The 11,429-nt window shown below is 49.3% G+C and overlaps 1 protein-coding gene across 6 annotated transcripts in view; it reads left to right on the top strand.

The window, feature by feature from the left end:
• The first annotated feature begins 484 nt into the window (after positions 1-484).
• The window catches only part of LOC114055520, a 47,135-nt gene continuing 36,190 nt past the window's right edge, over positions 485-11,429 (top strand). For all 6 annotated transcript variants that reach the window (XR_003570753.1, XR_003570751.1, XR_003570752.1 and 3 more), the window contains exon 1: positions 485-690. The gene's annotated coding sequence lies outside the window, so the exon portion shown is untranslated. The remainder of the gene's footprint in view (positions 691-11,429) is intronic.

Here is an 11,429-nt window from a genome sequence, read left to right as displayed (position 1 = left end):
CTGCCCGTCACGTGTGAGAGCCTGTGGAGGCTGATGCAGGAAGATAGTCAGGAAAGTCACCAGAGCCGTGCGCGCTGCAGGACAAAAGAACGCGCGATCTGTGACCGGAGATAGGGACTCCCGAGGTGGCCAGTCTAAGGAAAAGCTACCGGACATGGAAAATGAGGGATCTCAAGCACTGTAAGAAGAAGCCAGGGGCTCACCCAAGCCCGGCTCGGAACTGCCCGGCACGGAACTGCCCGGCACGCTGGGGAAGGAGGGGCGCAGGGCTGGGGAGGAGGGCGGGCGCCCAGAGCCCAGCGCCCTAAAGGCGAGCCTGCGGGGCCGCCTCCTCCCGTCACCGCGGGAACCCCCAGCCCCGTCCCCTCAGCACTGCCCGCCCCCGGCACCCGGGGAGCCCCGCTCGGTCCCCTCAGCGCCGCCCGCCCCGGCACCCGGGGAGCCCCGCTCGGTCCCCTCAGCGCCGCCCGCCCCGGCACCCGGGGAGCCCCGCTCGGCCCCCTCAGCCCCTTTCGGGGCGGGGCCCGGGCCGGTGCCTCTCGCGCGCCGCGCCCGCCGTTGCCGTGGCGACGGGCTAAGCCGGGCCCGGGCGCGGAGGGGCCGGGCCGGAGCCGACCCGCGGCTCGGCGCTGCCGGGGCGGGCATGCACAACAAAGGCGGCGGGAGACGCGTCCCGGGCGGGCTCCGCAGGTAGGTGGGTGCGGGCGGGCAGGTCCCTCTCGGCAGCCGCTCTCGCAGGACGTGTCCCCACGGCCGCGCTGTGAGGGGAGAGCGAGCGCGGGGCGAGGTCCATCCTCAGCCCCGGCCCCGCCGCACCTTGCGGGCGCGGGGGCTGCAACAAAGGCAAATGGCTGCGGTGCGGGAGGGCTGCGGGGCCGGCGGGGGTCTCCTGCCCCCCCGCCCAGGGCGGCTCACGGGGGGCTTTACGGTTCATCTGTGCGCCGGGTCTCATTGCCCGGGTCCGGCGGGGCCGCTCGGGTCGCACCGGCAGCTCCGCGCCCAGCGCGGGCAGCAAGAGCCGAGGGGGGGATACAGAGTTGCTTCCCCGACCCTTCCACCCTCCCCAGGCAGATACCTGCTCGTTTAGGGGGTCCCGCACGCTGCCCCCGCACCCCGCAGTCCCCGCTCCCCGCCCACAGCGGCGGCTCCGCCGGCCCTAGCGCTGGGTCCGGGCGAGCCCGAACGCTCTTCCCGCGTCCTAAAACTGCACCCGCAGGCACAGACAGCTTTGCAACCGGCAGGATAGAGCCTTTGAGGTGCCTGGGTTTGTTTTTTTTTTTTAAATTTTGCTGTGCAAGGTGGGGTATCGTGTGCTGGGCACGGTACTAGCCTGAGTTCAGTCGCTGTGAGGGGTGGCTGGGCAGCACCAAGCTCTTTACATCTGCAGGGTCCGAGTGAGTCATTTCTTAATTCGTTTCCATGTGATTCATTAGGCTTTCAACTCCAGGATGCATTTTCCCCAATTCGTGATAGGTTTTGATACCTGAGGTGTTAGCAAGGGCATCTGTTTGAATCCGTAGAGGTAGAAGTTTTACTGCATTATTGAAAACAGAATTCCCTGGAGGAAAATCTATAAAACCTACTCCTACCATTTTCATTTACACTGCAGCACAGCAATGCTGGGCGCATCTACACTTTTGCCTTCCCTCATTTTCCAGTCATTGTGGCACTGAAAAGCATTTTAAACAACTCTATGTTGTTTGTTGGTATTATAGTAAGGCCTGAGGGCTTGGTAATGGGTTTTTTTCACTCTCAGAATGCTTCACAGACATCAATTAAGACTGGGAGCACTGGTGCAAGTCAGGAAGGTTTTATTGATCCCATTTTACAGATGACAGAGCAGATCACAGACCTAGAAAGATTTAAGTCAAATCCAGAACCTAAGCCATCATCTCACAGATGCTCTGTTTAAGGTGCTCTTCTCCACCTCCTTTAACAAAATTCTCTCCTAATTTTACTGACTGCTCCAGGAGCTGTTTTGGGCACTGTCAGGTCACGTATGCTCTGGGATTTTGAGATACTGCTCTTGCATATTGCTGAAAATTATGTGTCTTTAGTGCCGTACCGTTGAGAAGAATGGTTTCTGATTAAAACAGGTCGCTCTTCTTTGGTTTATACTGAGGTAGAACCCAAGAGCTCCATCATGGACAAGGTTGCATCAGGCAAGGCACTCTGCAGCCCATCAGCAAAGCGTGCACAGAGCTGATGAGCCAAATACAGAAAGCCTGGGTGTCTGCTGTGATTTCTTTGATAGCCTCCCTCAGAAAGAGAGATGGTCTCTCCACACTAAGACTCTCGAAAGGGTATATTTCCAAAAGCAAAATAAGTGGTTCCTGTTGTGACTATAGCTGTGAAGACTCCCAATACTAGCCTGTTAGCCTGTTTTTGAGTTTGTCCACTTGCTTTCATGGCCCAGACAGGAGGTGGGCTGTGTTTAAGATGTGGTTCACATCCTTAGGCATTGCTTATGTTGATCTCCTTTAAGGCCTTTAACCAGAGAACCCCAGCTGCAGTCTCAGATTTAAGGCTTGCCCTTAAGAGAGCGCTGCACAAGACAACATTAGCCCCAAAGCATTTATAAAGTTTTAAGCTTCTTAAACTTCATCTGTGTAAGAAAAGCCTACTGCAGACTAGGTGATGATGTATAGCCCCCGGTAGCTGCAGAGGAAAGGAGCAGATTGAATGCTTTTAGGGCTTTTCTGAGTTTAATATTCATTTGTTGCTTGCTGAGTCTGATTTAGTCTAAAAAGGTGTTCTGGAAATCCTGGCTTCTAAATATTTAAGTTTCAAGGAGATCAAGTTCCACTTTTATTACACCCCCCCCAACCAAACAACTACCCCCAACCTCAAACACCTGGCGCTGCAGGTGCAAGAAGTGTTGTTGATTACTGGCAGGCAAAATACGGTATCGCAGTTTGTTTCCTTTGCAGTGTTTCAGAGGACAGTTCTTTTAGAGAGGCAGCAAGTGTAGCTCCAGGGCCTCCATGGCTGGGCATCAGCCAATTACTGTCATATCAGATTAGCTCTATGGCACATCAGCACTCATTTATGTTAATGCAAATGCAACATGACTGTTCCATAGTATTGATGGAATTATTGTGTTTACAGCCATAAAACATAACTAATTGAAATGGAGGTTCTAATTATAAAACCATGGACTTCCAAGGTGATTCCTGCTATGGCTTCTGAATGGACCAGTTTGGAACCATGAAGAATAAATGAACTGCTAAAAGACATAATCCAGTTTTTATTTTCCATTGATGCAGTTATCCTTTCAGCAAGCTCTAGGGAAAAAAAAATCCTAAAAAAAGAAACAGGAAGAACTTAATAGATTTTTTCCCACCTTGCCATGATCTTGATGCAATACAGCCCGTGCTACTGTAGCTGCTTCCTGGGCCGTGAGAAAAGCTCTAACCTGCCTGTGCCCTGCAGGAATTCAGCCCTTGAAACCAGCATGGAGATTTCCTCAGCTGCCACTGCAGTGCAGGAGCACATTCTCCTTGTCCAGAGCAGCTTGGCAGCAGCAGCCGTGGGTGTTTGTGAGATGAGGAGGCATCACATGCAGCACTCCATAGCCAGGATTGGAAACTGTACACAGTTTGATGACTTTCCTGCTCCCATGTCACCCACTGACATTCAAAGGATACGCCCATTTGTCTCTGGGAATAAACTAGGCACCTCCAGCCAAGAAACCTCAAGTTCTGCAGTCCCTGCTTCGTAATTATCCCAGCCTCAGCTTCCATCTGCTTTGCAGTTTGCAGCGGCCCTAACAGCTGGTTCCTGGCAGCCATTATCACCTTCCAGCACAGGAACAGCTTTAGCTCCGAGTCTTGGGAGGATGGACATGGCTGACAGGATCAGTGATATTAGGAAAAATAACAGAGGAGATAGAACACTGGTGCATGGGCACAGAGGGGGAAGGCAGACTGAGAACATATGTGACAGTGAGGGGAAAATGAAGTGACAGGTGGGAGGCCCTGCAAAGCCCGAGACTTCGTGGGAGTCACAGATGAGGTGGGATGAGGAGGGAGGCAGGGAGCTCTGCAGCTTGTAGGAGCAGGGTGAGGGATCTCCTCAGCTGCTGGGGATGGATTGCATTACTGCTGCCAGCCTGCAGCCCACTGCCCAGGCTTCAGAGCTGTTCAGCCAGCCCAAGCAACGCACAGGGCCATGCAGCATTTGTTATTTTCCAAACATCCCACCGTAAATTACAGCAACAAAGGGTGAGTACTCTGGGAACAGCACAGGAATGCTGGGGTCAGTAGCCTTGTCCAGAGTGCCATCCCTGCTAGGGGAGGGCCCTGGGAAAGCCCGTGGCACCACAGTAGGCACCAGCATCAGTTATATGAGGAGGAGCAATTTGCTGCTCAAGGACAGCAAGGACAGTGGGAAGTCTGTGATTTCAGGAATTAGTTATGGAAAGCTGGGACCCTCAGGCTGAGGTAATAAGAATAGCTGAAGAATTAGGCAATTCCCATATTCATGAGCTGACAGACTGCAGTCCCTTTGCCAAGGCTGTGTTAAATACACTGAGGGGCAAAGGAGTTTTCTGGCTTTGCTAACAGCTGCTTCAAGGTGAAAGACAAGGGGAAAATGAAAAAAAAAAATCTCCACTGTCTGCTGATATTCATTTTGCCATGAAGCATCTTGGGGCCTGGAACAACCCAGGACCCTCTGCAGACCTTTGGAACCTGTGTTTGAGACAGTTTCCTCACATTCTAGAAATAACCTCATCAGGAATTAAACAGTACTTGTCCTAAGGATTTCTCTCCAGGAAGTAAAGAAAGGTTATAAAGCTTTTGAAATCCTTCTCCATCTCCTGTCCTAGATGGGAAGTCAAGGAGCAGCAGTAATTTTTTTCTTATAAAGAAAAAAACATAGCTTTGTGTTTTTAGCCAGGGAGAGTGTCTACGCCCTTGTCTTCTCTGCTGCTGAAATGCTTAAAGATACGTGTAAGCAAAAATCCATTTTTCCTTTGGGATATGAAGCTTCAGCAGATGGTAGTGGGAGTTTACAGGCTTGGTTCTTTGTCAGTGCTTGCAGAAGCAGCCTGACACTGCACTAGCTGTGGATGCAGCGCTAGAGCTGCTCCAGTCAGACACTGGGCAGCCCATCTTGTGGCTTCCCCGGCGTCTGGGAGCAGTGCTGGCAGTACCCTGTCAGAAGTAATTTGTTTACCACACAGCAATCTGGCTGTTTCTGTAGGCATGTTTAGGAAGCCAGTTAGCAACTGAAAGATGACAGTGGCTTTGACCACAAGCAAGTGATTCGCAAGACTCAGAGTACACACAGCTGAACTTTTTATGCAAGGTTCTTGCCCCAGGAAAAAGGGAATTAAAGACCCTCAGACACTGAGCAGAGACAGCTCCGTTCAGACCCAGCACAGAAGTGTACGCATTAGTTTCTGGTGTCACAGCCCATTGGAGTTGCTGTGACAGATTTAACTGCTGGCTTTGTATCTTATTGCAAGGACAACTTGCCTACCATTCCCTCTAATCAAGTCCTTGCTTATCTTAAGGATCTTTACGTCTTGGGCATCTTGCGCAATAAACTCTGCAGAGAGGTCTAGAGGCAAAGCAGTGGTTTAGAGTTTGACCAGAGCAGAAATAGCACCAGCCTAATATCGTCCAGTACCAGGTTGGTATTGGATTGAAGCTGAGCCCCCTGGACTAACAGTACACTGGTGCCTGGGGATATCAGCTCTGTGCTGAAATACTCCTGTCATTCATAGTGATGTGACTGATCCTTCCAACCTGCTTCTAGGAGCAGTCAGAAGCAGCCTCTCTCCAGAGGAGATCCCTCTTAAAAGACAATTTTTAAAAAAATGCCTTGTAAGAGCCAAGAAGGTAACTGCTTCTCATAAAGGATCAATACAGTTTCACTCCTCATCTGTGCTGTGGTAGCCTAACCTGAAAAAAACACTCAGGTCTGAACTGAGACCTCTCATTTGCAAGAAGATGAGAGCATTCCCTCAGGAGTCCTGGTTTGCGGTACTTAACTGTTTTGCTCTGATGTGCCCCATTTTTTACCACAGCTGTTTCAACACCTCTGTTCTCTGTGGACAATCAGGGCTCAGGTTTCCACAGCACAAGGTAATCTGTCTGTAAGCCCCAGTGCAGCACTTCTCTTCCTAGTTTAGGGGCTAGATACGGTTTTGTAAATTGGTGCTTTGTGCTTGCAGAAGCCATACCTGCAGTAGGGAGACCTCACAAGTCAGTAGTTCAGCTTCCCTGAAAGCTCAGTATCATTGAGAACAAATATCAGGCAAAGTCACAGGAGAAAAAAGGAAAGAAGAGGAACATCTGTTTTTGAAAGAGTAGGCCGTGGAAGCCTTTGTACAGATAAGCAGCCCCTGAGCTGATCAGCTTTTTAAGATTAAGGTGCATAGTTTGCTTGTTAGATCTGCCACTGGAATCTTGGAACACCTTCCAGCAGGTATAGGAAGAGCTGACATCTCATTCCTGGCTCTGAAAACCAGGTCTACTAACTCCACAGTCAGTCCTGTCTTTCAGTGAGAATCTTCTGCCCTTTTCTTCAGGTTCTGTCCTTAGCTGGGTACCTTACAGCCACGTCCCTAAGGGACACAGTCACTGCTTGGCTACACAGTGCTGCACTATTTCTGGTCACATGCAGGCAGTAGAGCAGTAACTCTGCAACACTTCTAATTCTGGCTCTCAGCACACTCCTCAGGCTTTTCTTTATTACAGCAGTAGCATGAAGTAAATCCATAAAACAGAACTAACCCAGCTAGAAGAAACTGCAGGCACCAGCGCAGCCCACAGCCACATGAGCCGTCCCCTCCGTGCTTGGGGCAGTGCAGCGTGCATTACTGCATAGCTTGGATTTTTTTTTAATAGGATGGCTTTTGACCTCCATGGGAAGAAGCTCCCTACTCCCTCTGGCATGTCCAGAGGGATGAGAGTTGGCAACTTTCCTCATTGCTTAAGAGCCGTGCTTTTACCTGTATCTCACCTCATATAAAGACTGTGTGAGAACACGGTCTTTTTTGAGTTAAGTAATATTCAGGTCCAAATTCTGGTTGTGCCTCAAGCTAACACTACAATAAAGAGTAATCCCTTTGAAGAATGTATAAGTATTATACAAATCAACTCAGAGTTGTTGTAATAGGAAAGGCAGATGATACACACACATATATATGTATATGATAAATAGCACATCATTGCAAGTTATGTTCCTACCCACCATAAAGAGAAAAATACTTTCCATTCTTAGGATCTGTGGCATTCTGGACCAGGAGAGATGATCTGCTATTTTCAGATGGAAATTAGAGAAATTAAGGAGGTTGGCTCATAGATAGGTGCTTATTTAAGGGGCAGACTTCCAGAGGGTCTCTGCTTTCCTTGTTGAATTATTTTGAAAGATGTGAGCATTTATTTTTGGTGAAATGATGAAGCACATTCTGTGATAATTGGGCTGTATGAGCGCTGAACACTTGTAAGAATGAGGCTTTTGTGCTGTTCATTAGTGAATCTGAACGCAGTGACAGAGGTGGATATGTGTTAGTAAAGTGACTGAACTTTTGAAAGGCATACTGAGGTAAGGCTAGGTCAAGTGAGATGTCCACCTTTGCAGACAGTGAACAAGATCATGGTATATCTGGAAATACAACTCTTAGTTCATGGTTCTACCTGTGGGACCACAGTACATCAATTTGTAAAATAGCATTAGCAACCCACCCTGAATTATCTCTGTGGATTACCATAATTATCATGTGGTAAACATGTCCATGTGTAAAAGTCCTCAGCAGCAATGTAGGTGTGCAGGCTGGAGTTTGCCACACGTGGTGTTTAGTAGCTGCCTAATCCTGCTGACAGTGGCACAGCTTCCTTGGGTGGAAGCCACGCACAGGGTGTGGTCAAAGGAGATAAGAGGTTCATAGAGGGGAAAGCTGGACAAGCGTGCTGACATCTAATCTTTTGCTCCCCATGGGCTATAGGACTTCCCCAAATAGATTTGTTCTATCCATTGCCTCTCTCCTTTAATGGCGGTTTCCAGTCCCTGAGCCCTGTGAATCAGACTTTGCATTCACATCCCCAGTCCCACTGGCTGTCACCATCACTTGCCTCGGTGGGTGCTGGTGTGGTGGCTGTGTCCCCACCTCACGCTGATTATTTGGACACAGTGATAATTATGTGTGGTGATGAGGGATGTGCTTCCTGTGCTTCACACGTTCTCCTTCCACTGAACAAGAACGAAATGCTGGACTGAGCTGACAGAACCTTGGCTGTGGGGCAGTGGGGCCTCTGGAGGGACAAGGTACCAAGGTTTAGGCAGAGGTGCTGCCTAAAATTGAATTCCTGCTTTATAGCACAGCTCCAGTTCATAATTAACACGGGGCTGGAGCAGAGCTGTAATGGGAGTGCAAGTGGCTGTGGCTCTGGGGCAGGTGATTGTTGACAGCCTTCCTTCAGCTCCTTCATCGGGGATATGTGTATTGGGTCAAAGATGAGGAGTTTATAGGAGAGCACAGAAAGATGAGTTAAGAGCCTTATGAGGCAACAGGATAGCAGAAGATGCTCTGTGGTAGGAAAGGGAGTTTCTGTAGGAACTAAGAGAGCGTGTAGGAGGGGTGGCTGTGCTTACAAGTGGGAAGGAGAAACGAGTCCCCACATACAAATGCCTGGAGCTTTTGAGATTCAGTGCATCAAACACCAAAGCGGCAGGCATGCAGCATGCCTCCAGATGAGGAACAGCAAGGAGCTGAATTCCTGGCTCCCAAATAGATTCCACTCTAACCCTGCCCTATCCTATCTGCCCATTTTGCCATTCCTGGTACTGTTTGAAACATAAAGCATCTGGAAAAACCAATGCCCTTGTATGGTGCCTTTGGCTTCAGGAGAGATCTTCCAGTGTTAAATTTTGCCCATGGATTTTAATTACTCTCCACTGTGATAGTAATGGGAGCCAGTGGAATTGTACTGATTTTATTTGCTTTTAATTTGTTATGATGCTCTGGATGCAGATTAACTTTCCCAGCTCGATACATATTATTGATTCATCCTGCCTCCTGATGCAGTAAATGGTTTGAAGAGGTGGCTGATTTCATTGTAGCTTCTTCTGGTAACTCTGTACCCCATGCAGTGTCCTCCTCACTCCAGCAGTAGCCAAAATCAGGTACCTTTGCTTGCTTCTGAGCAGGTTGTTTACATGCATGTGAAGGAGGATAAACTTAAGCCTGTGGTACTGCTTCTCCCTGTGCAATAGCCCAGGCCTCCCAGCTTCCTTTCTGCGGTGATGGGTTTGTGATCATCGGATACTGATGAACCTACTTCTGTGCCCAGCACAGGGGATGGTCCTCACTGAGGGGAATTGTCCTGCAACAGAGGACAGCTGCAGTCAGAGGTGTCTCCCAGCAGTGTTCCTCTGAGCACACACCTTTCCAGGAAGCCTTTCTCAAGGCAGTGGCAGCCTCTTGCCCTTGTCCTCACTTACCTGCAGAGCATGGGTGTGGTGGTTTTAATCTAGGCCTTCCCTGGTTACCAGTTTGTAACCAAAGAAGGGGCAGTGTTCCCAGTATTCCATACGATTTTTACGTAAATTGAGGTATAAATAAGAAGAGAGGAGAGGTCTTCGCTCTCTTCTCTTCCGGCGAAGTTCGGGAACAGTGGGTCCCTGCATTGGTCTCGCTTATCTAAGGCTGAGGCCTGCAGCATCCACTGACTTGCCACGTGGAGGCGTGGGGAGTGCTGGCCGTGTGTGTGTCAATCCTGTTTTTTCTAAGGGACGTGGTGAGATTTGTTTTACTAGTTATTTTACTAATTCTCGGGTTTGATTGTGTATATATGCTCGGTGTCCTTTTTTTGTTCCCTTTTGTTCTTTTTCCCCTTTCCCTATCCCTTCGGGGGGTGTTTGGATTCCCTTTTGCTGTGTACATAGCATCTTAACTGTAATATACATAAAATTTATATTTTTTTATATAACTAGCTTGATTTTCGAGTTCTTCAATTTATATAGTTTTTTTTCCTTTACCCTGGGGGAAGTAGGAAGGGGGAAGAGAGGGGCTGCAACTGGGGGGGTTGGGCATTTGGCAGGGAGCCAAGTCCAAACCATCACAATGGGTGATCAGCACAAGGTAGCTGGGGAGGAGCAGCACGGAGACTTATGCTCACATTCTCCCTCCCAGTGAGGGAACATGACAGCAAAGCTTGTTGTGTGGGACTACACCCTACTGAAGGATCCTCCTCCACTTTCTTTGGAGAGAGACCCAGTACTCCTTGATGCAGAGTACTTAATGTCTTTTTTTCCTCTGCTTTTACGTCATTGAAGCTGTAATGGGGATGAGGAACTGAGCCTGAGTTCTCTCAGTACAAAGCCCTACCAGAGGCTGAGATTAGGAGGCTGAGACTGTGCTCTAACAGGGATGACTGTAAGACAATCTGCAGCCCCTTTAGCAGGAATTTGCTCCACAGACTCAGAGACACCCCTGGAGCCAGGCTGGGTGTACTAGTGAATTGGTGCAAGTGCACAGCCAGCCCTAGCTTGGAACCTCATGCTAACTCTGCCCCACACAGCCTGCTGCTCCTGCCTCTGGTGGCTCTCTGGGCCTGGCTGCAGACCTGGTGCTTCACCTAACCAAGTCAGCTCATGGGGCAGGGCAGTGCTCAGAAGCAGCAGGGGTGTTTTCTGTCCCCAGTGGTGTTCTTATCCTACATCATCTTGGATAGGAAAGAACCAAAGGAGAAAAACAAAAGTTGGACTCAGCAGCCCTGCATCCCTCCACATTCCAGCCTGATGGCATGGACTGCAGCAGGAAGCCTGGTGTTTCAAGACTTATCTTAGCTTCCTTGTCCTCAGCCATGGTGAAAACACTGCTTTGTGATAACTAAATACTCCAGTTCCACATGTCCTTACAGCATGAGGCTGCTGTGCCCCTCAGCAAGTCCAGAGGAACACTGACTGCATTTGTGTGAGTGATAGAGTGTCACATCATCAATCAGAGGCCATTGGGTATCTAAGTGCAGTCATTGCATTGCCAGTGAGTAGCCCAGCAGCTCAGTAATTATCTGGTTTTGCTGCTGATGGTTATCAGAGCCTTGGAGGTGTTCCTTGGAGCAGAAACTGAACCTAGCCCAGAGTAGCTTTGCCTAAAATCGGAGTCTGAACAGTCCCTTCAGACCTAAAATGTTACTTAACTTCAAATGCAAAAAAATCCGTCATCTCTGTGGACAGTTCTAATACACGAGAACATGTGTACTGACCCTGCAGCATTGGGCAAGCCAAGATAAAGCAGTGAAGAGGTAAATATCAGTTTGTCTTGTCACACAGCTGACTTAGGACTTAGACGCCTATATCCAATTAAAGCAGCCAGGCAGTTAACACCAAAACACTTGAGCCTTGTCTTAATCTAGTACATGTCAGTGTGGTTGCTGTAGGTGCAAGGAAGCCTCAGATATATCTGGGTGGGTTCG

Source organism: Empidonax traillii, unplaced genomic scaffold, assembly GCF_003031625.1.
Source record: "Empidonax traillii isolate 1590-97213 ecotype Southwest subspecies unplaced genomic scaffold, ASM303162v1 scaffold57:size2250009, whole genome shotgun sequence".
Classification (NCBI taxonomy): Eukaryota; Metazoa; Chordata; class Aves; order Passeriformes; family Tyrannidae; genus Empidonax; species Empidonax traillii.
Note: the sequence above shows the minus strand (reverse complement) of the source record. Positions and strands in the feature narration are given on the sequence as shown.